The following is a 26,008-nucleotide window of genomic DNA, read 5'->3' on the forward strand; positions in this document are numbered from 1 at the left end:
TAATAAAGTTGCCAGCTTCTACTGTCTGAAACATCTCTGGAACTCTTTTTCTTTGCTAACTTTTGTAAAACCTTGCATTGGATTATTTTGAAAGTCTCAAGAATGTTAAACTCTTTGATTTTTTTTTTTAAGAGTTTGATTTGGGGCATGGAATGGGCTTCCCTGGTGGCTCAGATGGTAAAGAATCTGCCTGCAATATAGGGGATCTGGGTTTGATCCCTGGGTTGGGAAGATTCCCTGCAGAAGGGAACAGCTACCTACTACAGAATTCTTGCCAGAAGAATTCCATGGATAGAGGAGCCTGGCAGACTACACAGTTCATGGGGTTGCCAAGAGTCGGACATGACTGAGCAACTAATGCTTTCACTTTCACCGTGGGTTGAATAGTAAACTTAAAATTCACAGATACGTGGAATCTCAGAATGTGATCTTTCATGGAAATAGTGTATTTGCAATTATAATTAAAGAGGTCATAGTGAATTAAGGTGGGCCCTAAGTTCTATCTGTCTGCCCTGGTGGCTCAAAGGGTAAAGAATCTGTCTGAAAATGGCAACCCACTCCGGTACTCTTGCCTGGAGAATTCCATAGACAGAAGAGCCTGGTTGGCTATAGTCCATGGAACTGCAAAGAGTTGGACACAACTGAACGACTAACTTTAAGTCCTATCTAACTGAAGTTTGTATAAGGAAAGGAGAAGAGGCACACAGACAAAGATACACAGGGAAGATGCTGAGTTATGATGAATGCAGAGATTGGAGAGCTATATTTACAAGCCAAAGGGCATCAGGATGTAATAGGGACCATCAGAGAGAGGAAGAGGCAAGGAAGGATCCTCTCCAAGAGCCTTTAGAGAGAGATAGCATAGCCCTGCTGAAACCTTGAGTTTGGACGTAGCCTCCAGAACTGTGAGAGGACTTCTGTTGTTTAAGCCACCCAGTGTATGGTACTTGGTGACATCAGCCCTAGGAAACTAATATGGGAACTAAGTTGAATGTCTGTAAAAATAATTAAGCTGAGTAATTGTGCTGCTAGTCAAAAAATTCCATGATTACCTAACAAGATTGATTTTATCTCAAACTGAACTTAGATGACATGGGAATGGCTGCCTTTGATGGCCAGCAGGCTAAGACTGGTGCTTTTAGCATCATTTCATTGATCCCCCTAAAACCGTAGTATAGTAGCTCATCTCCATTTCACAGGAGAAAAAAAAAAATCTAAGGAGTTGACAGTTTAGGAAACTTGACTACACTCATGCAGCTGGTAATGGTCAGAATTCAAAATTTACGCTCCTTTCATTACACCACACCGAGTCGCAATGTCTGAAGATGACTTCCAAAAACGTTTGAGCAATAGACATACCTCTGAACTAATTGTACTATACCCCAAAGTGAGGGATTTGCAGAATGGCTCTCTTGAACAGTAAGTTCAGATATTTTTGTTGAAAAGATTCTCTGTCATAACTTTACAGCCACACCTTGTCTATATTATGTTAGATTCTTTGCCTGCTTAACTTATCACTCCCGGAGGAGGCACTGGGACTTCTTTTCCATCTTGTACTGAACTGAAAAAGCTGTCAACAGTTAGTAAATAATCAGTATTTAAGTGATCCCTACAAATTATGACCCTCAGGCTAGAAGACTAAAAAAAAAATACTCTGTTATGCAATTTTCCACTCTTTTAGTAATCTTAATAGTGTGGGTCATGTTAGTCCTAGTTGAGTATTATAATCCAAACAACATTTGACTCTGAACACAGAATGAGGTTCAGGAATCACCCTGGCTGTGTATTCTAAGACCACTCATGAGAGCTGGTCGGGCTGTTTTGACCTTTCCAGTATTTGCAAACTGGCTGGTCTTTTTGTCCCTCCTCTGCCTACATGGCACTTACCACGCACAGAATAATAGAACAATGGTAACATTTTAATTTTCTTCTTTTTTTCCTTCTTTTTTAATCTTTGAAGAAGGACCAGCTCAGCCCTATTGGTTGGGTAAGTTGAGGACCAGCTTGCATATTTGTTGGTGCTCCAACCTGAGAGGAATCAGGCTTGAGTGTGTCTATTCCTCTGCTCAGCTATGAATCTTTGTCATTCTTTGTCCCCAGTCAGAGAACCTGGCTCTCCCCCGTGGAAGGGGTTGTTTACAAACTGTCTTTAAGACTTCACCTTTCCTTTTTTCTATGTGTGTGTGTGCCTGGGTGAGGCATGTACTGGTGTTTATAATGTGGCATGGAGGGAGAATGGTCTTTGGTTCTGAGGACCAACTTTGGGTTGAGCTTAATCTTAAAAGTCCCCAAATATTAGTAACTCCTCTAAGAAGCATTTCGACTATACACTTGATTTCATGCCGCCTTCTCTTAAACCCTTTCTTTTTGTAAAATGAAATCATTGACTTCTTTTCCTTTATTCTCAAAGTTTCCCTTCCTGTCTAATCAACTGCACCTATATTTTTCTTGTGAATATAAATTTCATCAGCTCTTGCTTTGTCACACTTTGTACTCAAAATTATTTGATAATTAGTTGCTTTCAAGGTAAAATTCAGAAGCTTATTGTTAAAGGTCCACCACATCCTCAATCCCCTTCTAACTTGTTTGTAAAAAAATTCATTCATCCATCCATCCCTCCGTCTATCCATTCAGCAAAACTTTATGGAATACCTGCGCTGTGCTGTGCTTAGTCGCTCAGTCATGTCTGACTCTTTGCGCCCCCATGGACTGTAGCCTGCTAGGCTCCAGTCTAGAATCCATGGGGATTCTCCAGGCAATAGTACTGGAGTGGGTGGCCATGCCTTCCTCCAGGGGATCTTCCCAACCCAGGGATCAAACCCAGGTCTCCTGCATTACAGGTGGATTCTTTACCAGCTGAGCCACCAGTGAGGCCCAAGAATACTGGAGTGGGTAGCTTATCCCTTCTCCAGGGGATCTTCCTGACCCAGGAATAGAACTAGGGTTTCCTACATTGCAGGCGGATTCTTTCCCACCTCAGCTACCAGGGAAGCCCATTGAATACCTAACAAGTGTCAAACACTATGATTTGCATTGATAACAATGCAGCATGGACAGGCCTTGTCCCTCTTCTCATAGAGCGTATAATTTGGAGGCAAAATGGAACACTAAATGTGATCATGCAGTGTGACAAGCTCTATGAGAGAAAGCTCAGGGGGCTGTGAGAAAAGAGAAGAGACAGTCTGGGGCCAAGGGACTCCTTCCTGAGGAAGTGCTATCTAGGCTGAAATCCTGTGAATTCAGCTATCTGGCTGAATCCTGTCAGCCAGGTGAAAGCCAGGGGAAGGGTTTCTTGGTGATTGAAAGATAGTGTCTCAAGCCCAGAGGTGAGACACCACAGCACACTCGGGAATGGAAAGAGGTTCAGCGTAGCTGGAGGGCAGAGTGGGGACTTTGTTTTAAGGTCAGTGAGGAACTACTGTAGGGTTTAAATACAGGAGAAAACAGATAAGATTTATCTTTTAAAAGGATGATTCTTGCTCCCCGAGGACAGTGGATCCGACAATGGGACTGGAAACAGAACCAGAGGCCGAAATCTAGATAAGAGATAATTGTAGGAACCAGGAGCAGAGAGACCAAGAGATATAGACCGAGAAATTTAGATGTCACCCGGGTTCCAAATATGTCACACGATTGTATTCACATTGTACATTCACTGCCAGGCAAACCTTGCTCTTTCTCTGCACAGATTCAAGTTCTACCCACACTGATGCTGTATGTGACGTTTTCTCTGGCTTTCAACTCCAGTATCTGTATGACTGTAAGCTATTTTCTCTCTGCACCCCTTATTTCACAAAAAGAATTAATTTGCAATGTCAATTGTTTCCTTAGCATATTTATTGTCTCAAGTGGATGACAAACAGGAGGAGCAGAAATCATGCTAATACACCTTTTTATTTCGTTCCTGTTCAGTGTTTCCTTCTTCATCTTGTGCTAGGTGGATGAACCATAAATATGTGTCCTGTTGACCAGTTGTGATGCTGCTGTACTTCCAAAAATTCTACAGGTAGTTCTCTTTCACGTTTCATTTTAAACGGCACAACCAACCAATCAGTCTAGTAGTTCAGTTATTCATTTATTCATTAGCTTGTGCCTTTATTCATTCACTTAGTTTGTGCTTTATTCATTCACTCATATTTTTTAAGTCCTTGCTATGTCTTAGGCACTATTCTAGAGCTGATCTATTGCCTTTTTCTCAACCATCTGTTTAATTTTGGGTACTGTGCTTTTTATCACAGAGCCAGACCACTTCTCCTATTTGCCATATAAAACAAGGATTGAATGTACTGGAAATGTTTTTCTGCTATAAGCATAGCTTAGCACATGGTACCCAGATGAGCTGTCTTACGGTGTAAGAAGGGGCTAAGGTGTGGACTGATTCCTTTGGCTTCCTAGATGGAGTGCTAGATTTCTGTAGTTGGCAAATGTCTTGCCTAAGGGACTTAGACCTTGGTATTTGAATGTGTACTGGACTGAGTTAATTCTGTCTTGATTTTTAAATAGTTTCTAATGTTTACCAAGTAGAAGCAGAGTTAAATGGTCCCAAATACTCCAAAACTCATGAATCAGAAGAATGTTAGAGCCCTAATGTAAAATTCTTAATGTAAAGAAAAATTTGATCTTTTGCCCCTGCTGCCTGACCAGCCCCGAGTAGGCCATTCCTGCCAGGAACAGGCACTGGACTAACTGTGGTTTGGGAGGGAAGTTTCTGAGTTCCAAAATTCTGAGCTGTACTTGCCATGATTTTTATGCTAGCATTGCATCAAAGCTCTTCTTTGGTGAAGAAATTGCCATATATGATTAAAAATAATTTGGGGGGCAGGATTTCTACCAGGAATTGAACAAACAATGTACTGTCTTATCCTGGTTCTAAATTCCTAATGCATCTGCTTTGTACAGTCCCTATTTCATAAAACTACAATTCCTCATTTGTCTGAGTTCTTTCTGCTTGTGTGCTAGCGGAGTCACACCCCTTTATTTTTGGCCCTCAAGGCACCTTCCCAAGTTTGGGAAAGCCTCTTATTTGAAGTCACAGAAGCCCTAAATAATGCAGTTGTTGCAAGCATCCTTGCTCAACATTTAGCAAGCTACCCCATTGCTTTCCCCCAGCAGAGCAGATATTGTAAAATGGCTGACTCCTCAACTAGTTTCCTGAAGAGAACTCCCAATCTCTGCTCCACTTTCCTGCCAGAGCCGCCATCTTGGATTCTGATACTTTTCCAGTTTCTCTCTCTCGAAACTCCCCAGTCAAACATATGTGGCCACACAGAAGAAATCAGATGTTTCATTTGTTCACTTAATTATTTTTACCTGAAGGTGCACCATGAGTCTGTGAGTGAGCTTGTAGAAATTTCTAGGTTCCACCAGCTTTTGTGCTGGGCCTCAGTCTCTCAGCTGTGATCCTAAAACTTTTCCTCATATGCTAATGCCTCCTTTAGACTTAGACATTTTGTTTGTTTGTTTGTTTGTTTGTTTTTGATACCAGATCTCTATATCATTGTGTGTGTGAGCTCCGTCGCTCAGTTGTATCTGACTCTTTGCAACCCCATGGACTCTAGCCCGCTAGGCTCCATGGAATTTTCCAGGCAAGAATACTGGAGTGGGTTGCCATTTCCTTCTCCAGGCTCTATATCATTAGGTTACCTTAATTGGCATGTAACAAAATCCTAGCCTAAACTGGCTTAAACAAAAAGGCAATTCATCAGCTTACCTAACCTTGGAAGTTCAGGGAGCAAGGTAAGGCACAGCTGAATTCAGACTCACAGGGGATTCTTAGGACTCAGTTTCTCTCCACTCCTTGGTTCTGCCTTCTGCTGTGGTCAGCTTTTGTCCCATGTTTCATGCACGGGAGTAGTAGCACTTGGCAATAATAGATACATCCTCTAATTTCCAGGTCCTGTGGAAAAAAGTGACCCAAGATGTTCAATAAAATTCTTAACCTATCATTAACCAGAGTGTTTTTCATGTACTCATCCCTGAAGCAGTCACTGTGGCTAGGCTTATGTGGAGTAGCAAAGAACATCCCTGATGTGGGAGTCCTGGTAAAAAGCCCAAAACACAACAAATCAGAAGAGCTATCCCCCTCAGCTCCCAGCTTGGGTGGGGAATCCCCTTTTCTCATTCCTTCACTCACAAAGGATCCAAATTGCTGTTGTTTCAATAAGGAAAAGTATTTATTTGTACCTTACACAATTTTTGAAAGCCATTATTGCTATTCAATTTTTGGTATTTACTACAGTGCTGGGAGCAAAGTTAACAAAAGAAAAGCTTATTGAATAAATGAATTACAGGTTCAATGAAGTGATAGTAATTCCTTGGCAGCTCCAGTTCCATTACAGTGACCCTTTCAGGCAGCTCTACAGGGGTTCAAACTACAGAAGAGTTCAGTGCCTGCCACAAACATGTTTGATCTGCTGCAAAATACATCCATTTTCAAGAATGTAATGCTTATGTGAGGTAAAACTTGGAGGTTACCACTGCCAAATTGGCATTGCCAGCCTGTGCATGTGTGCTCAGTAGCTCAGTCATGTCTGACTCTTTGTGACCCCATGGACTGTTGGCCACCAGGTTCCTTAGTTGATGGAGTTTTCCAGGCAAAAATACTGGAGTGGGTTGCCATTTCGTACCCCAAGGCCAGGTTGGCTTTAAAGGATACACGACCCTGTAAAACCATTTAAAACCCAGTTGTCAGGGTCTGAATGAACCATCATGATAAACATGTGTATATTCTTTTTACATTCATTAACATTACTTTTTCGGCTTCATAATTGTGGTTGTATTTGTTTTTGAGTTTTTATTTTCAGTTTTATCTTTTGTTTTAATCCCATTATGTTACATTTTCAAAGTGGAGTAATCTAGACTACATTTTCAAAATTCTTTTTTTTAAAAGTTCATATATCACTTTAGGAGCTTCCCTGGTGACTCAGCAGTAAAAAAAAAAAGTCCACCTGCAATGCAGGAGCTTCAGGAAATGCAGTTTCAACCCCTGGGTCGGGAAGATCCCCTGGAGAAGGGAATGGCAGCCCACTCCAGTATTCTTGCCTGGAGAATCCCATGGACAGAAGAGCCTGGGGTCTACAGTCCATAGGGTCGCAAAGAGTCAGACACGCTGAAGTGACTTAGCACTCACACATGTCATTTTAAATGCCATTTGTAGAAGCCCAACAAATGAGTGGAATGTATTAGCTTTTATCTTTTAATAAAGGTTATAAAATTCAACTGTTAAAGATATCTGCTAGCATTATTTTAAATGTGTTGTTTTGTCTGAATTGAGAATACGCAAAGGTTAGCTCACCAAAATTCTATAAAAGTGTTTGAGAAATTTGGCTTAGTCAAGGTATCTTGAATTGGCCTCAACAAAATTGATCAAAACTTTCTTCCTGTTCCCCTTATATGACTGATGAAGAGGACATCAAAGCCTATCCCTGGTAATTATTCTTAATGTTGTTTTATAGGCCTAAAATCTCAATTATAGCACACACATGAAATTTAAATAGAAATTTAAGAGTGAGAAAACTCCTACCTCCTTTATTATTACTATTCCTAATAATTATACTGAGGATGGCTACCAGTTATTGATTGTTGACTATGTGCCAGTGACCAGAGAAGGTACTTAGATTCACAATTTAATTGATTTCCTCAACGACTATAGGTAGTATTTATTCTCATTTCTGAGTGAGGAAACCAAATTAAGAAAACTTCTCTGAGATTTCACACAACCTTGAGAGTTAAATACAAGTCTGCCTAATCTCAAAGCTTACAATTTCCATTTCGGTCCTATTAACTGAAAGATTTAGTCTTTATGTCTACAAAACAGAAATAGCACTGCCTCATGAAGTCCTTCTACCTGGCCCTAACTGGCCCATTCTAGACAGGTGCTTCACTTGGGTGGTAGATAATGTGTCCACAGTCTTTGGGGACTGGGCTCCAGTTTGTGTATCAGACAGGTCCCATGTGACTGCTCCTCACATTTGGACCTTTCATTATTAGTCCTCACACTGGTAAATCATCTGTAAAATTTGTTACTTGATCATTACTTTGTCATGTTTGGGAAAGAAGAGATTAAAGATCTTGATTAAGATGAGTTGGAAGTGGTTATAGTGTTCATAAAAGCTACATATTTCTATCTTGTGTCTTAATTAGTGGATAAACAAGGATGTATCAATCCATTCCCAGACTTTAGCACATTCTTATGACCAGGAAGCCTTTCATTAACAGTAGGCTCAAGGTACAAAGGCATCAGGTAGGAAAGGCTCTTCAAGGAGAGTAGCTTTGCTCAAATGGCTTTAAACAAGAAAAGGAGTTCTTGTAGCTAATGTCGTTGACAAGTTCAGGCAGTATCAACTCCAGGCACAGCTTGGTCTAGGGTCTCAAACAAATACCATTAGACGTCTGTGTCTATGTACCTTTCATCTCTGCTTTCCCCTCTGAGCTTAGTACTCCTGATAACAGGAGGGCCCTCAGAAGCCTCATGCTTACAACCTATCAGTTTTCACATCCAGAACAAAGGCAGTTATTTCTCTCCCAGGAGTACTAGCCCAAATCCTGAGAATGACACTTTGGCTTAACTTGGCTTGGCTCATACACCCACTTCTTAAATCAATTACTGAAACGAAGGAAGAGAACTAGCCAGACCTGGGTTGTATACTGTCTTCTGGAACTTTAAAGTGGGATTAGCCCTTTCAAAACCATAAACTCTGGAGATGTATAGAAAAATGTTTTTTCCAAAAGAAAGTCAGGAAGAAGGAGGACCAAAGGAATCAACCAATCAATTAACCACCATCACCAACAAAAACATAGGTGTCCACCATATATTTTCTAGAACTCAGTTTCTCTATCCGGAATCAAATCTGACTCCAGAATACTGTGCTACTGTGTACCGTGGGGGAAGCAGGCAGAAAAAGATGTGGTATATAGGCTAGCATTAGTCAGGGTAACAAGGATGAGCTCTGGGCATTCTAGTGACCCAGTGAGCCTGCAGGCTACAGTAACTATTGCTAAGATAAGAATGGGTCCCAGCTGGGAATGTTTCCCAGTTGGGGAATGGGTGAGGGAGAGCAAGATCCATCTTGAGGAAAAACAGATTTATTTTCAAACATCCATTTGGGATGATTGTTAAATAAGCCTTTTAGAACACTTCCAAGCCCCTGCTGGGTTGCTCTCTTAAGATGTGACATTTGGGAGAAAACACCCACTGTTACTAGTGACTAGAAAATAAGGATGAAGTAGGAAACTACGTCAAATGATATAGGACCATCAGGAACAGGAGTGATGTGGGTGGCACTGAGTTAAATAGAGTTGTTTTGGAAGGGTGTGGATTAATATAGTTTGTGGAAATCACTTTCTTATCAGTTGGGTAAAAATATTAAAAGGATTTGGGTTTATGTTTCAACATTTTCAGTAAGAAAGAAAGATAACAGCCCCTCCCCACCCGCCAAAAAATCTTATCTTCTCATTGGTAGAAAGTGATGCTCACTCTGTGACTCATATTTAATACAGAAAGCCAAGGAACCTTTGGTTCAGAGCAGAAGATCCTGGGAACACATTACTAGATAATAGAATAAATTACAGGCCATCCGGGAAAATAAAATCAAGGGCCTCAGCTATAAAGAGAAACCCAAGTTCAGAAGATGCTCTTGGAGTAGAGCACTTATAGATCAGATAAAAATTCTTATGAATTTTCTAAACTCAGAAATTTAATTCAGTTGGGTGTTAGAGGAAAAACTCTTGATGCTTCCAAATTTTAAAAAGGGGAAGAAAAAAAAGATACTCTGTTTTCTGGTTTCCTGTCCTGTGAAAAGTGCCGGAGAGCTGGGCTCCAGGGCTAATGGATGCCACCTGGAATGGGTGTCCCATCCACTTGAGGAACCAAAGTAAGTACCTCCTAAGTACCTCCTCCATCCTCAAGTGGATATTGGCTAAAGCAACTCGCCCTGTGCCTGTCAAAGTATAAGCTTAGGATGGCATATGGGATTAGAGAGGGAGCATAGGCACTCAGGGGCTTCCCTAGTAGCTCAGGTGGTAAAGAATCTGCCTGCAAAGCAGGAGACCTGGGTTCGATCCCTGGGTTGGAAAGATTCCCTGGAGAAGGGAACAGCTAATTCCAGTTGATCTGTTTCAAAAGGATGCTGTTAAAGTGCTGCATTCAATATGCCAGCACATTTGGAAAACTCAGCAGTGGCCCCAGGACTGGAAAAGGTCAGTTTTCATTCCAATCCCAAAGAAAGACAATGCCAAAGAATGTTCAAACTACCACACAATTGCACTCATCTCACACGCTAGCAAAGTAATGCTCAACATTCTCCAAGTCAGGCTTCAACAGAAAGTGAACTGTGAACTTCCAGATGTTCAAGCTGGATTTAGAAAAGGCAGAGGAACCAGAGATCAAATTGTTAACATCCTTTGGATCACCGAAAAAGCAAGAGAGTTCCGGAAAAACATCTACTTCTGCTTTATTCACTACGCCAAAGCCTTAGACTGTGTGAATCACAACAAACTGTTCTTCAAGAGACCAGTTCTTCAAGAGATGGGACTATCAGACCACCTGACATGCCTCCTGAGAAATCTGTATGCAGGTCAAGAAGCAACAGTTAGAACTGGACATGGAAAACAGACTGCTTCCAAGTCGGGAAAGGAGTACGTCAAGGCTGTATATTGTCACCCTGCTTATTTAACTTACATGCAGAGTACATCATGAGAAATGCTGGACTGGATGAAGCACAAGCTGGAATCGAGATTGCCGGGAGAAATATCAATAACCTCAGATATGCAGATGATGCCACCCTTATGGCAGAAAGTGAAGAAGAACTGAAGAGCCTCTTGATGAAAGTGAAAGAGGAGAGTGAAAAAGTTGGCTTAAAACTCATCATTCAGAAAACTAAGATCTTGGCATCTGGTCCCATCACTTCATGGCAAATAGATGGGGAAACAGTGGAAACAGTGACAATTTATTTTGGGGGGCTCCAAAATCACTGCAGATGGTAACTGCAGCCATGAAATTAAAAGACGCTTGCTCCTTGGAAGAAAAGTTATGACCAGCCTAGATAGCCTATTAAAAAGCAGAGATAATACTTTGCCAACAAAGGTCCATCTAGTCAAAGCTATGGTTTTTCCAGTAGTCATGTATGGATGTGAGAGTTGGACTATAAAGAAAGCTGAGCACTGAAGAATTGATGCTTTTGAACTGTGGTGTTGGAGAAGACTCTTGAGAGCCCCTTGGACTGCAAGGAGATCCAACCAGTCCATCCTAAAGAAATCAGTCCTGAATATTCATTGGAAGGACTGATGCTGAAGCTGAAACTCCAATACTTTGGCCACCTGATGCGAAGAACTGACTCACTGGAGAAGCCCCTGATGCTGGGAAAGATTGAAGGCAGGAGGAGAAAGAGATGACAGAGAATGAGATGGTTGGATGGCATCACTGACTCAATGGACATGAGTTTGAATAAACTCTGGGAGTTGGTGATGGACAGAGAGGCCTGGTGTGCTGCAGTCTATGGGGCCAAGAAGAGTCGGACATGACTGAGCAACTGAACTAAACTGAATGCACTCCAGTATTCTTGCCTGGAGAATCCCCATGGACAGAGGAGACTGGTGGGCTGCAGTCCATGGGGTTGCAAAGAGTCGGACATGACTGAGCAACTAAGCATAGCACAGCACAGCACATGGGACCTCAGACATTTCCAGGAAAAATGAATTGTATAAGGCCTGGCCTTAGATGGTCTGCAGCTCATTAATCCCCCTTTCCACAGTGGTGGGCTGGCTGCTGGAGATGTGGGCTGCAGATGGGAAGTGCACTTTCCTGGGGTGTTTGTTCTATTATCCAGGCCCCTCTTAGGCACCAAAAATATTCATTTCCTGGCATGCCTGTGGATTCGGAGCATGGATGTCCAATTTGCTCTTTGGATAGCTTTGGACAGCTGGCTGGGACCTGGAATATATGAAAGGGCCAATGGGAACCCACTATTATGCTAGGTTGTGTCTGACCCAGCCGTCTTGCAACACCAGCATGACCCTCAGCTGACCTCTCTTTCCTCGATTCTCTTACTTCTGACCATTCCAAACATTGCTGCCAGGTACGCCTTCTCAAATCACCATTTAAAGTGGTGAAACCTTGTCTCAAAGATCAGCAGGGACTTTTTGTTTCCAGAAGGGTTTTGAATACCTCCATCTCAGATAGGCCAGTGTTGCATCCCCACAGGCCTTCAGACACCTTGCTCATGCCGCCCTCCCAATCTTTGCCCATCTCTTCTTTCCCTTGGGCTAGAATTTCTCTTGCACCCCTCACCACCCAGTATCTACCTACCCTCTCCAGACCACTCCAACTCTCAGGGTTCTCTCCAACAGATTGCTTATATTGTACAGCATCTAAACTGCTCCTTGAACAATTAATTGTGCCATTTTTCTCTTTAGCACATTTTTATGTACTTATGTTAATGCGGCTATAAATTTCTTCCTCTCTTCTATCTCCCAGAGAGATGATCACATAGGAGATATTTAATAATTATTGAGTAGATGAATACATAACTCAGGGGGCATCAATAGCACTGAAAGCCTTCTTGTGATTCGAGTAAAACAGGTTAGAAAAATAACAACCTACTCCCAACCTTGTGATTTCAAAATCTGAATTTGCTCTACAGGTAGGTCAGGGTGCCCTTTGTACCACTTGTTTTAATTTTCAGCAAGAAAAGATACAAAAAAACCATCTTTCATCAGAGGAATATTTCTGCTGTTCATCCTCTGCTTAGAAACCTCTAGTGATTTTCTATCAGTGCAACATCAATAACAAGCCAGCCCCTGGAATTCTATGCTCTCCTGCCTCCTCGCTCTGATCGGTTCCCACAGACTCCACTTCTTGGTTCCAACCTCATTTTCAAGGAGCTCGAGCAGCCTTCCTTTGCTCCTTCCCTCTCCCAGTCAGATGGGCTGCTTTCCTTGCCTCCTGGGCAAAAAGCTAGAGCCTTCTGAAGTTTTATCTTTAAAGCTGTGTAAAAGCGCCTCTAAAGCTGGAGGGCCAAAGCGGGGGAGGTGCAGAGATCTGATTTACCGTTCAGTGTCTTTGACTTGTTGAGATTAAAAAAATAAACAAAAGCAGGCATATTTGAAACATTAAAGATACATCAATTACTTCCAGCTTGTGCTGTTTCCTTTTGAACTCCTCATCTTGTGACTGTTATTGTCTCCCTGCTCCTGAGAGCCTTTGTCCCCTTCTGGGGTCTGAGGCCCACCCTTCAAGGGAGTCTTGGCCAGGGAAAAGGAAGCCAGGGGAAGTGTGGTTGTCCCCGAGCTGAGCTGGCGCCCTGATGGCTTCGCAAGCCTTGCCTGCCATTCGCTTCCCGCTTACCAAGCTGGCTCTCCACCTGAATGTTTGCAATGAGGGACATGGGTGGATGGAGTGTCCTAACTTTCATGGCGGCCAAGCAGCCTAAGCCCTCCACTTGCAGATCCCTGATTCATAGGCAAAGGGGCTAAAAGCCCAGAAGGAGAACAGTGCTGGTGACAGCAAATAATATGAACAAACAGAGGCTGCAATGCCTCCCCAGGTCTCATTTTCACACTCGGTTATCCCTTGTTTGGAAATCTGCTTTCATTTGCTTGGAGTCAGCTCCAGGGAGAAGAGGAGCCTTACAGGATCCCCGGGTGGTCAGGGTCAAATCTTTAGGGGTGACTTAGCCCAGGGCCTGCTGAGGTCAAGTGCTGTATTTTGTGATCTTCTCTGGGACTTCCGTCTCATGGCCAGGACTGTACGCAACTCATAGTTGACTTGAGCATCTGTGAGAAATACAAAGGTTGAAAGAACATTATTGTTAAAAGGGATCTGAGCAGTCAGTCTTCTTCCCATAGATGAGAAAATTGAGGCCTAACAAGTATGTAAAACTCTTCTTGGATTTTCATCTTCATTCATTTATTTATTCTGCAGATATTTATTTAGTGCTTAGGGCTTCCCAGGTGGCTCAGTGGTAAAGCATCTGTCTGCCAATGCAGGAGACCCGGGTTCCATCCCTGGGTCAGGAAGGTCCCCTAAAAAAGGAAATGGCAACCCATTCTAGTATTCTTGCCTGTGAAATCAAGTACAGGGGAGCCTGGCAGGCTACAGTCCATGGGGGTCACAAAGAGTTGCACACAATTTAGTGACTAAACAACAACCACGAATGTGCAAGGCAGAGTGTTCAAGGTCCTAGTGCTGGTTTGTAGCAGAACTGGGACCAGCTCTCAGGCTCCTCATTCCTGGTCCAGTATTGTCATATGTATTGTTTTCCCTACAAAATATCATAAGTCAGCATGTTGATTAGTTACTTGACTGTTCATCAAGTCCCTACTAAATTCCAGGCACTGGTGTGTGACACATGATTTCAATCAATTTTATACCATCTTGAAAGATGTATGCTGAGGGAATCAAGGCTCTGAGAGGTTGCACACTGCGTTTGCCATTAAGGAGTAGAATTGGGATTGAATTGGGAGTTCATTTGACTGCAAAGTCGAAGCTCCGTTTTCATCATGGTGCATTAGCAGCTTAATTTCTCCCAAAACTTCATGCTCTAATGAGGTTGATCTCATTCCCCACCAAGGGACTCCCCTCCTTTTCACCAGAAAACCTTTGGAAATGGAGTTCCCCTGCTTGCCTACCCTTCTTTCCTTCTCTCTACCTTATTCCTACATCTCCCTTGGGGATCACACCTTAATTAGCTCATACTTCAGGAATGTTTAGAAATGATGAAACCCAGCCACCACGTTGTAACTTAGCTGAACTTACTGTTTAGAGAGCCATCATTCCTTCAAGTCTGTTTTATTTTGTCAGATTTTACTGACAAGCCCGGGTCAGATGAGCAAAGAGTATCCCTATATAAACCTTTGTCGCTGGTCCTTTAGAGAAGGGAGGAAGACCTTGACCTGACTTTTTTCTTTTTGTTGGGAACAAATTGCTCCTTGCCCGGGGGAGGGTTATTTGCTATTGTTCAGCCAAGTCAGGGAATGCTCTGGATAATCAGATATTCTGATGAACAGAGTTACATTACACGGACCATCAGCTTTTAAGGAATTAGAATGAAATACACTTAACACAAATGCTGTACTAAGCACAACATAATTTGCTTGCTGGGTTCTGGTGCTGATCCTGTGGGCACCAATTGTCACTTGACAGGACATCTTATGAATAGAGCGCAAGAAACCAGGTAACTAACCTGCTAAGTGGTTCTGAGTCATTCCACTTTTCCTTCCTGAGTACTGTTTCCTCCTCTGTAACACAAACATGTTGGATTCGATTCATTTTGGTATACACGTTGCACGCATGCCTTCATACTCTGCTCCTGGGCCCATATCAGACATCACGAATCAATTGAGGCAGTTTTTTCTTTAACCCCTGACAGCCTCAGGATTTCTTTACATCTGATGTTCCAGCACCAACCTTCAGTGGATTGGAGTTGACACATGAAATGAAGTCTATTTGCTATTGTTGAACTAGATGGTCTCTATGGTCTTGGCTTTTATGAGTTGCCTGGAGTAAGTAAATGGCGGATGCAAAGCTGGATGGTGAATAGTTGGTGGTATGATCAAGCGTTGAGTATGTGACCACTCAACTGTGATTGCTTTTCTCCTTCAGTCTACTAAGACCTAGGCTAATGTGGCTACTGAAAACTATGGTGGAACTTCATCTAAAATCCCGGGTGGATGGTGACAAGAGGGATTGATTAGCTTGGTTCAAGACCTAAGATTCAAGTCCCCCTCATAGAAATAGGCATAAGTCAGTAAGCCCACATCTGAGTTCCCTCTGCCCACAGCACTAGACTGGGATGTGTCATTTATGTTATGGTTAGTGGGATGTGAAATACAAACCTCCTAGTGAATTAGAAGCCCCTTGGAGTCAGGGAGGAGGTTCTAGTTATCTTTTGGATGCACAGCCTGATTCTATAACAGTTTAACCTTTGAAAAATCACTTAACTTCTCTCTGCCTCAGTTCTTAATTTACTAAACAGGGAAATAATAAAAATATATACTTCTGGGGTCCGTGGTGCCTGTCAGATGAGGTTATTGATGGAAGTGCTCAGAAGACCACCTGGTATATTCTTGCTATTGTTTTATTATAAAATCACAGCCTACTCCAATGCGTGATGAACACACAGGCTGATATATGTTGACTGACTGAATTTTTAAATGACCATCAGAGGCGAACATGCACCTTTGGAGAGACTCATCCAAGAACCGTCAGGAAGCCACATAAGACAGAATGTTACCACAAGCTAGTGGGGAACTGAACCGGGAAGAGTTAGTACTAAGGGTCTGGATCCATCTGCTCTTAAGGCCCTGAGAACTGCTGAAGGGAGACACAGGACGAGGGGGAAAGCTCTGCTCAGTCTTCTGGGCTCAGGCAATTTTTATTCTTTAAATTAGAAGCTTCCATATTTTGAAGCATATTCAAATCATGAAAGTACTTTCATAAGAATGTATCATTTTTATCTCATTGTGTCCTCAAACAAACTTATAAACTCAAGCTCAAGGCATTATCACCTCTATATGATGAGGGGAAGCTGAGGCCCGGAAAGGTTAATTTGCCTAAGGACACACAGCTCGTGTGGGAGACGCAGAGCCTGCGCTCAGACTCCTGTCTCCACAATCTCCTCTTTTCTCTCTACTTCCTGTTCTCCACAAGCATAGTTCAGTTATAGGTTTCCCAGCAGTTTTTTCCAAATAGCATCAAGAAAAAGCAATTTTATTAATTTACTCATATAAATAATGAGTTGATGAGTGACTTTTATCTTCCTCAAATTCTACAACTAAAATATTCTTACAAAAGGAGTCTGTAAAACATGCTTGGGCATGCCTGGAAAGAGACGACAGGAACAGCATATAATGCTTAATGAAACGTATAAGGGACAAAACTGGGCTTTTATTCGAAACATGATCTTCATTTTGCTGCCAAATAAAATAAAACAAATACGAAACAAGAACAAACCACTGTTGGACGTGTTTCCCTAAAGACCTGGACACATTGTGAAACCAGGACTTTATATGTTGCCCTTTAAAAAAAAAAAATTAAAGGAATATGTACCTTTTGAGTAGACATGACTTTTAGTTTTCTTTTCCATGGTGGGAATACTTTTGCAAGAGATCAAAATCAGTTCATCCCCTCTTCTTCCTTGAGACCGGACATGCAGTAAATCCACTTTCCAAAATGCTACTCCACCATGACCTGAAATGAGTGGGGCTGGGTCCCCATGTTTGCACACTTGAGAGTCCCCATTCTCATAGTCCTATGGCTTCAGCTGATTAAAATGATCTGACCCAAGGAGAGCCATATTCTGGGTAAGCCAGCAAGATCCTTTTCTTTAGATGTTTTCAGCCACAGAGAGGAGGTTTCTAGTTGGTGTAAATACTTGAGTGGGGAGAACATGGAGATCAGGCCTAAGATAGCTACATTGGGCCATGTCCAAAATGAGCACCCAGAGGAAAAACACAGGGAGAGAAATGGAAAAGTGGAGCAGATACAAAAAAAGAAGTGAAGGCATGAGAAAATACGAGAAAGACTGTGTAGGTCTTGAAAAAATAGAAGGACTATTTTTCAAAGCCCAGATTTCAACTCCAGTCCAGGAGGTCTGGCTGGACTTCTTGACCTAAGATTGCATGAAATTCCATAAGATGCCCTCATGTCTTGACAGAGTGTGACACTCTAATGTTGAGTAAATTTTTCATTAAATAACCCTCCTTCCTTGGGCTACTTTGAGTAGATTTTTATTCCTTGCAACCAAAAAGTCTTTGATTGGTATGGTACAACTTTCTCCAGCTGACATACAAGTTGGTGGGGTTCATTCCAATGATCGGGTGATTTCTTTCTTTCTTTAATGTAATGATTTATCATGCATTTTACATGTTCCAGAATCTGTGCAAAATATTTCACTGTGTGATCTCATTTAAGCCACGCAACAATTTAGGTTTGTACATATGATTTAGTACACACAATAGTCAGCAATAAATATTACTGTATAGTACTTAAAGTAAGTAAAGCCTTACTTGCTTTATTAGTAAAGTGATTGGTATCTTTACTACCAATCTTATAGAGTAGAAAAACAAGGATAAGAGTAAGAACAACTGATCTGACCTAAGTTCATACAGGCACTACATGGCAGAACTACTATTAAAATCTACAACTAGGCAGGTCATTTAACATTTCTTTGTTTCAGTTTCCTTATTGTAAAATGGACACAAGAGTATTTAAAAGGAAGGAATGTTTTGAGATCTAAAGACAAGACATGAAGACATAAAAGTGTCTAACACAGTGCCTCACGATCAGTGCTCAATTAATATTTGTTTAAAATAACAGTAAGTCAAAGATTCTTAACTGAGGTCCATTGATGGGCTCTAGCCCTGTTTACTCCTGTAAGTTACATGCAACATTTTATGTCAATGTCCACTCTTCTTTTTTTTTTTGCTGGGGAGAATGTGTGCTTTCAACAGTTTTCACCCAAGTCTGTGCTCTCCCTTGTGCATTTCTCTCACTTGTGAGGTGTGGCTAGAACTATTAACAGTGGGTTTTCTCATATTTGAGAGATATTTGAGGAGAGCTGGGCCTATTAGACCTCCCCAACCAGGCAAAATAAATCCTCACATGTACATAGGTCTGAGCCCATAGGTCATGGTGTTGGGGACTAATACCTCAGTGGGTAATTAAGTCTTCCTTTGTTAGCTCTCCTTATCATTTTCAAGAGAGAATTTGAGCTCAAGATCCCATCTGATATTTCTCTGCTTCTCAATAAGAGTTTGGCGATTTTTTAAAATAATACTTCGTTATTACACACATACACACACAGTAGCAAAGTCTTAAGGGGATGATTTCCAAACATTTTATTGGCTTTAGTTGATAACGATTGAGGGAACTGTACTTGTATTTTAGCTTCAAAATTTGTGAAAGTGATTCCATGAATGAAATTAGCCATTTTGTCTCTTTTTAACATATAATCCAAATAATAGCACAAACACTTATTGAGTACTTATTTTATGCCAGTAACTAGTGTGTTGGGTGATACCCTGCCCGCTCAGATGGTTAAAAATCTGCCTGCAATGCGGGAAACCTGGGTTCTATCTCTAGATCGGGAAGATCCCCTGGAGAAGGGAATGATTACCCACTCCAGTATTCTTGCCTGGAGAATTCCATGGACAGAGGAGCCTGGCAGGCTGTAGTCCATGGGATCACAAAGAGTCGGACACGGCTGAGCAACTAACACTTCCAACTAGTGTGTTAGTTTCGTTATTTCTAATTCCCAACCACCTTATGAGATTAGATATATCATTGTTTCCACTTGTAGGTTAAGAAGCCAAGCCTTGGCAAAGAAAAAGAACATATCCAAAGTCACCTGGTATGTATCTGACTGGAAACTTCAGTTACTAAAATATCATTGATTTGCTTCACGGTACAGTAGAAAGTGTGTCGTGTGTGAGTGGAATCCCATCTGTGAGGACATTTGGGTTTAATTTTCATGTCTCTCACAGCTGGAAAAATCAATTCTCAGTTTCTTCACCCAACAAATCAGGTACCCTTATTCCTGCCTCCTCTTCCATCAATGAAGAGACTTCTGTCTGAGTGTGCACACATGCTCCCCAAAGACAGAAAGTTATTCGGCTTAGTTTTAACAATATAGATTCTCAGAGTTCAGCCAACAATGACATATTCTCTGAACTTTGTAGGGAAGAAAATCTGAATTTGTTATTCTTTGTGAAGCCAGCAAGTGTTAGAAATTAAAATTTTACTAACATCCTTCTATCTTCTTAGTTTTCTACTCATTAAATTGTAGATTTGTTTATCCATTGACTGGAGCCACCATAACAAAATATTGTAGACTAGGTGGCTTAAATAACAGACATTTCTCACAATTTCAGAGGCTGGAAAGTTCAAGCTCAAAGTACCAGCCAAATCAGTGCCTGGAGAGGGCCTTCTTTCAGGTTTGTAGATGGCCAGCTTCTTGCTATATCTTCACAAGGCATAAAGAGAGAACTCTTTCTCTCTTCTTCTTTTTCTAATCCCATCACTGATCCCATCATGAATGTCCTACACTCATGACCTCGTTTAACCCTAAGTATCTCCCAAAAAATTCCCAAATAATATCTCGAAATTGGGAGTTAGGCATGAAATTTTTGCACCAGGTTTTATGTCCCTGGATATGCCCCAATGACTCTTAGTTTATCGTCCACAGGAACTTGAAGAGAATTTGTATCTACTGTTGTGTGAAAATTATATAAATTTCAATTAAGTTGAATTGGTCATAGTGCTTTTCAGGACTTCCCTGGTGGCTCAGATGGTAAAGCATCTGCCTACAATGTGGGAGACCCAGGTTTGATCTCTGGGCTGGGAAGATCCTCTGGAGAAGGAAATGGCAACCCACTCCAGTACTCGTGCCTGAAAAATCCCATGGATGGAGGAGACTGGTAGGCTACAGTCCATAGGGTCACAAAGAGTCTGACTGAGAGACTTCACTTTCACTTTCTATATCCTTCTACTTCTCTGTATATTCATTCTATTAATTTTTGAGAGTTTGATATTGAAACTCCAACTAAAAATCTTAATTTATCTACTGAAAAAATAATTATAATATATAGTGGAACTATATGTAACTTTGTTCTGTATTTTCCAAGTTTCCTGTAAATGTATTATCATATTGTCATAATTTAAAAAAAATTTTAAAGTAAGCAAAAATAAAATAAAAAATAAATAAATTGGAGGTTAGGGTTTCAGCATATGAATTTTGGAGGGCCACAACTCTGAACATAGCAATTGTATCTTAAAACAACTGGGAACCAACAGAGGGTTGATAACACTATTTTGTGAAGTAACTAATTATTTAAAATTAGTTAAATTTTACTATTTAGCATGTAAATAGACTAAAGGAAGGTCCTTAACATGTACTTAGCTATATAAAATACTTACACCATTGTCCTAAATTTTTCTATGTGCTGACAAAACTTTGTCATAAAACGAATTTTGTAAACCATTGCTATTGAAATGTTTAGTATGAATTTACAGTGGAAGAGATAGAAACTTAGCTTTATTTAAAAAAATGTTTTGAAGCTCAACTAATTGGTGCCCAGAGTTTTCCTAATTTTTGAATTTTTGCAATTCTGCTCTGAGACACTGCGTGGAGGCAAAGAAGTTGAGAACACTCAGTCACTGATAGACATTTTAATCTAAGACATGTTTATCCAGCCCAATGTCAAGGACATCAAAGTGGACATTTTTAGCTCTTTATCTATGCATTGTTCATACAACTCTTGGTTATCCAGTGTAAAATGTTAATTTTAATCTTCAACAAATAATACTAGGTAAGTAGGATATCAATCTTTGATAAGTAAAACTAGACTCAAAGGTATTAACCACTGAAATTAACATCTACTCCAACCAACCATATGTCTCTGGATGGAGCTGGAGAAGAATTTCAGCTATCTAAGACTCATAAGTTCCCAGCTCTAAGTGGGACTTCAAATCATGTTTCCAGAACACAAAGAACACTTGATAAAGTTAGAGAGAAATATTTTTCAAAAATATGTCACCAGGCAGCTTGGGAGTGATTTAGCAGAACCATCCTACAGGGTATGAATTTAACCTTTGATCCCTGCAAAGAAGGTCAGCAAATTTGTTTTTACTCTACATCTCATAATCATCTCAATGTCTGGATAAATCAGTTTCTAAAGAGGAGTCTGTGTTTGCAGATAAGTGATACTTTCACCCTCCAATTTTTAACCATTTAACCCTCTCTTCTCTGAATTAAATTCTACTGCTGTTCTCAACTTTTCTGGGGAGGGGAATCTAAAAACTTGAGATGCCATAACAGTATTTTTTTGAAGTGAACCAATTTAAAGTATTTATTGAATTTGGTACGATATTGTTTCTGTTTTATGTTTTGGTATTTTGGCTGCAAGGCATGTGGGATCTTAGCTCCCCCATCAGGAACTGAACCCACACTCACTGCTTTGGAAGATGAAGTCTTAACCCCGGGACCACCAGGGAAGTTCCAAGATGCCATATACTAGAAAGACATGCCACACTGCTGCCTGCAAAAGAAATTAAATGTCCAACAGAATGTTTTGGTGACTTTTTGTTTCTTCTCAGAGATGAACACATGAAAAGATATTGGTTTTTATCTATCAGTTCACCTGAAGTCTTCCTGCTAATCCAAGTTTGGCAAAGTATAGCCCACGGGATAAATCCAACCCACTGCTTGTTTTTGTAAAGTTTTATTGGAACACAAACACGCTCATTCATTTAGGTATTACCTCTGGCTGCTTTTGTGCTACAATGACAGAACTGATTCCTTGCAACAGAGATCATATGTCTCATAAAGCCTAAAATATTTACTCTCTGGGTCTTTATACAATATGTTTGCCAACCGCTGCTTTAAATCAAAGAAAGAGGCTTGGGGTGGTGACATCATGAAAATACATCCTTAGCCCAGATACACCAGTGGCTTGGGGGTAACTGAGGATGGACACTGGTTTTCATCCAAACAGTCACTTTGCAGAAACAGAGCCTGAGAATGACATTAAACGGATGAAAAGAACAATAGTTGGGGATGCATCATAATGAGGTATAGACACAGTAACTAAATTTATTCCTCTGATCCTCCAGCAGCCTATCTAATAAAAACATGCTACGGTGGAGATGAACCCAGAATCTTCAGCTAATGTCAGCCATTTGGGAATAAGAGTTCCTTCTCTGCAGCAGATGTGTGGCTCAAAGTTCATCTCGAGTGCACTCACAGAGGCAGCCCAGCCTGTGTTGTTCTGCGAGGGGACCAGCACTGGCCTGTCAATGGAATAACTAATTTTGTTAAAGGACTTGGGGAAACAGTGGGGGTTGGGAGCTAGGCTAGAACTTGGGAAAAACAATTTTAACCCTTCCTGGGCAGGACTAATTTACTTTTTAAATAATGATGATTTTATTCAAGAAATGCCTGTGGCATTTAGACCAAAAGAATGCAATAGGTTCTGCTAGCCGTCCTCGCAAGTCACCCCGTGTGGACAGCTGCCAGGAGGCTGATACACAAAGGCGATCATTGCGTGTGCACAGTTATTTAAGGCATAGACACTCCTCATCCCTTGAAACTGTTCCACTCTCAGGATTCTAAATTCCAGCTTCCTCTTGCCCCTGCTCAAAGGTCAAGTGCATGGGCTAATGAGGGTGGGCTCCTTCAGTTTTCTTCTCCAGTGCCAACTGCCAGGTAATCTTCCTGAGTCTGGATTTTCACTCCTCTCTTGGAAGAAGAAGGGCAGAGACCCACCTCTAGGTTTGAGCATTGCCCAAGAGAGCATGCTTCCTGCTCTCTTTAGGACACTGTTTCGTCATCTGTAGGTTCTTCATTTATATTGACTCTTTCTGTTTCCCTAACTAATGTGCTTGGGTCTCACTTGCCCCCAAAATGTGAAAAATCAAAACCCAAAGCATCTTTTCTTCAACTTAGTTGTTCTCTTTTGTTATTTTTCTGGCTTTTTTAATCCTTTCACTATCTGCAACAAGTACAGGACTAAGTTAAGATGTAACAACAGGGTTTCCCAGGTGGCACTAGTGGTAAAGAACCCCCTTGCCAATGCAGGAGATGTAAGAGATGTGGGTTCGATCCCTGGGTTGCTGAAGGAGGGCATGGCAACCCACTCCAATGTTCTTACCTGGAGGATCTTATGGACAGAGGAGCCTGACAGGCTACAGTCCATGGAGCTGTAAAGAGCTGGACGTGACTAAAGTGACTTAGCTTGCACACAGCACATGATGTAATAACACCCAGCCTCTGCGTTTCAGTGGCTTGCCCCATGCCTCCACTTCTGTAAGGATGTCCCTACACTGCTGCCGCCTACTTCCTCAGTGCTCACTCACTGTTCCCCTCACCTGAATCTTCTAAAACTTGGCTTCTGTCACCACTATGCCACTAAAATCACATTTTGTTGTTTTGAAATTTTTTTTCTTAAAATGGCCTCATTGTTATATAACTATATTTTCTCTGCTATTTCCTCTTTGTTTTCTTTGTAAAATTTGACCCAAACTTTAATTTCCTTCCTCTTGAATCTTGTTCTTGGTTTGTGTGATTAGCATTTGCAGGATTTTCCAGCTTTCTAATTTCCTTTCTACACGCTTTTTTCGGTCTCCTTCACTAATCTCTCTTGCTCTTCCTCCTGTTCAGTGGAGATTGTCCAGGCAGCTCAGACACTTCTTGTACTCCCTCTGTGCTTTCCCTGGGACTTCAGCCTTCAGCTCCAAACATGGAACTTCCAGTCCATCTATCCATCCATTCATCTATCCATCTGTTTCTCCAGATCTTCAATTACAACTCAAACTTTCACTTGGGTTATACTTGCAAATTAATGTAAACTCATAGATTCTCTGAAAAACCAACACTACTTCTTGTTCATGGAACTGTATCAATTAAAATGCTGTGGCTACAAGTGACATCATACCCCAAATCAGGTGGCCTAAACAATAAGAAAACTTATTATCTTAAGTAATAATAAGTCTAGGTGCTTCTCTTGGCTCTGGCCTCTTCTGTGGGTCAGTTCTGGCTTTTGCTGGTTCCTGTCATGGTAGGTAGGCTATTATAACATCCCCAGTGATTATATTCAGATACATCAGTCTCTAGAAAAAGGAGGCTGAGGTTGTTGTTTTTTTGTGTGTGTGGTATTTTTTTTTAAAGCAATAAAATCTGTTCTAGAAGTCTCCCTAGCAGTCTTTCTTTTGTTTCTTTTAAAAAAAAATTAATAACAGCTTTATTGAGATACACTTTGCATACCACATAACTCACACAATTCAGTTTTTGGGTAGATTCACAGGATCCACAGAACTGCACAGCCATCACCCCAATCAATGTTAGAACATTTTCATTGCTTCCAAAGAAAGCCTGCATCCATTTACAATCATTTTTCTTTTCCCTCTCTCTCAAGCCCCTGACAAGCACTAACCTACTTTCTGCCTTTATGGGTTTGTGATTCTAAACATTTTGTTAAAAAGGAATCACATAACACATGGCTTTTTGTGTCTAACTCCTTTCACTTAGCATAATGTTTTGAGGCACATCCATGTTGTACCACGAAGCAGTATCTCCTTCTTCTTTATTGTGGCATAGTATTCCACTGCATGGACATACCACATTTATTTATCCATTTCTTAACTGACGAATGTTTGGGCTATTTCCACTCCTTTGATAAATTTGCCAAGAATTTTGCCATATGCTTATGTTGAATCCAATCACTGGGAAGAAAATGGAGCCACCTGGATGTCTTGGACAAGTCAATATCCACCCGCTGGTGCTGAGGACAAATGCGTCTTCTGTTAAGCAGTGGCCATTTAAAGGAGGGTAAATATTTGAATAAAATTGGAGGAGGGGAGGAGAGATGGGGAATGTGGGCTGGATAAAAAACAGGATCTGCTAAAGGCAGCAATCAATACTTTTTAAGTCTGAAAACTTTGGTTCTTTCTTCATTCTGATCAGTGATAGTCAACTGGTAACCAAACTTGTATATTCAATCTCCACAGCTCCCTCTCTTTCTCTCTCTGCTCCTCTCCCCCTCCCTTCCCTTCTCTCTCTCCCCTCCTCTCTCCCTCTACCCTGCTGGGTGCTTCCTCCCCTCTCCCTTCAAGATCTTACCACTTCTCAATTGTTTTTTTCTAACGGCCGGCCTCCTGCTTACACCAGTCTTTCTGTTGTATCCTTTTCCTCCTCCAGTCCATCTACATATCTTGGTGAGAGCACATTTTTCTCAGCATCTCTCTACTAGGAATAATGTCTCAGTCTCTGCTCAGAAGTCTTCCCAGCTCTGTTGCCTGTAAAACCAAGTCTAAATTCATCAAGCACACAGTTATTAAGGTCAACTTCTTAATAACTTTAATTATTTATTCTTCTAAGTTACAAATTCCTCTTTCTATTTATGAAAGCCCTACCCACTCTTTAAGACATCTCAAATGAGAGCTAACATTTGTTAAGCTGTGGTTACAGGTCAGCACCGTTCTAACACGATTCCACTGAGTGTTCATAAGAAGACTGTT

The 26,008-nt window shown here is 41.2% G+C and overlaps 1 long non-coding RNA gene across 2 annotated transcripts; it reads right to left on the reverse strand.

Moving 5' to 3' along the window:
- Positions 1 to 5,651: 5,651 nt before the first annotated feature.
- LOC122709495 lies at positions 5,652 to 26,008 on the reverse strand. 2 transcript variants are annotated; one of them, XR_006345535.1, is made up of 4 exons: positions 25,611 to 26,008; positions 15,180 to 15,234; positions 13,628 to 13,770; positions 5,652 to 5,896 (listed from the first exon to the last, which is right to left on the reverse strand). It is a non-coding gene; the product is annotated as an uncharacterized LOC122709495 (long non-coding RNA). The 2 variants fall into 2 exon arrangements; XR_006345534.1 differs by lacking the exon at positions 5,652 to 5,896 and having other exon boundaries at positions 11,658 to 13,770.

Source organism: Cervus elaphus, chromosome 15, assembly GCF_910594005.1.
Source record: "Cervus elaphus chromosome 15, mCerEla1.1, whole genome shotgun sequence".
NCBI lineage: Eukaryota > Metazoa > Chordata > Mammalia > Artiodactyla > Cervidae > Cervus > Cervus elaphus.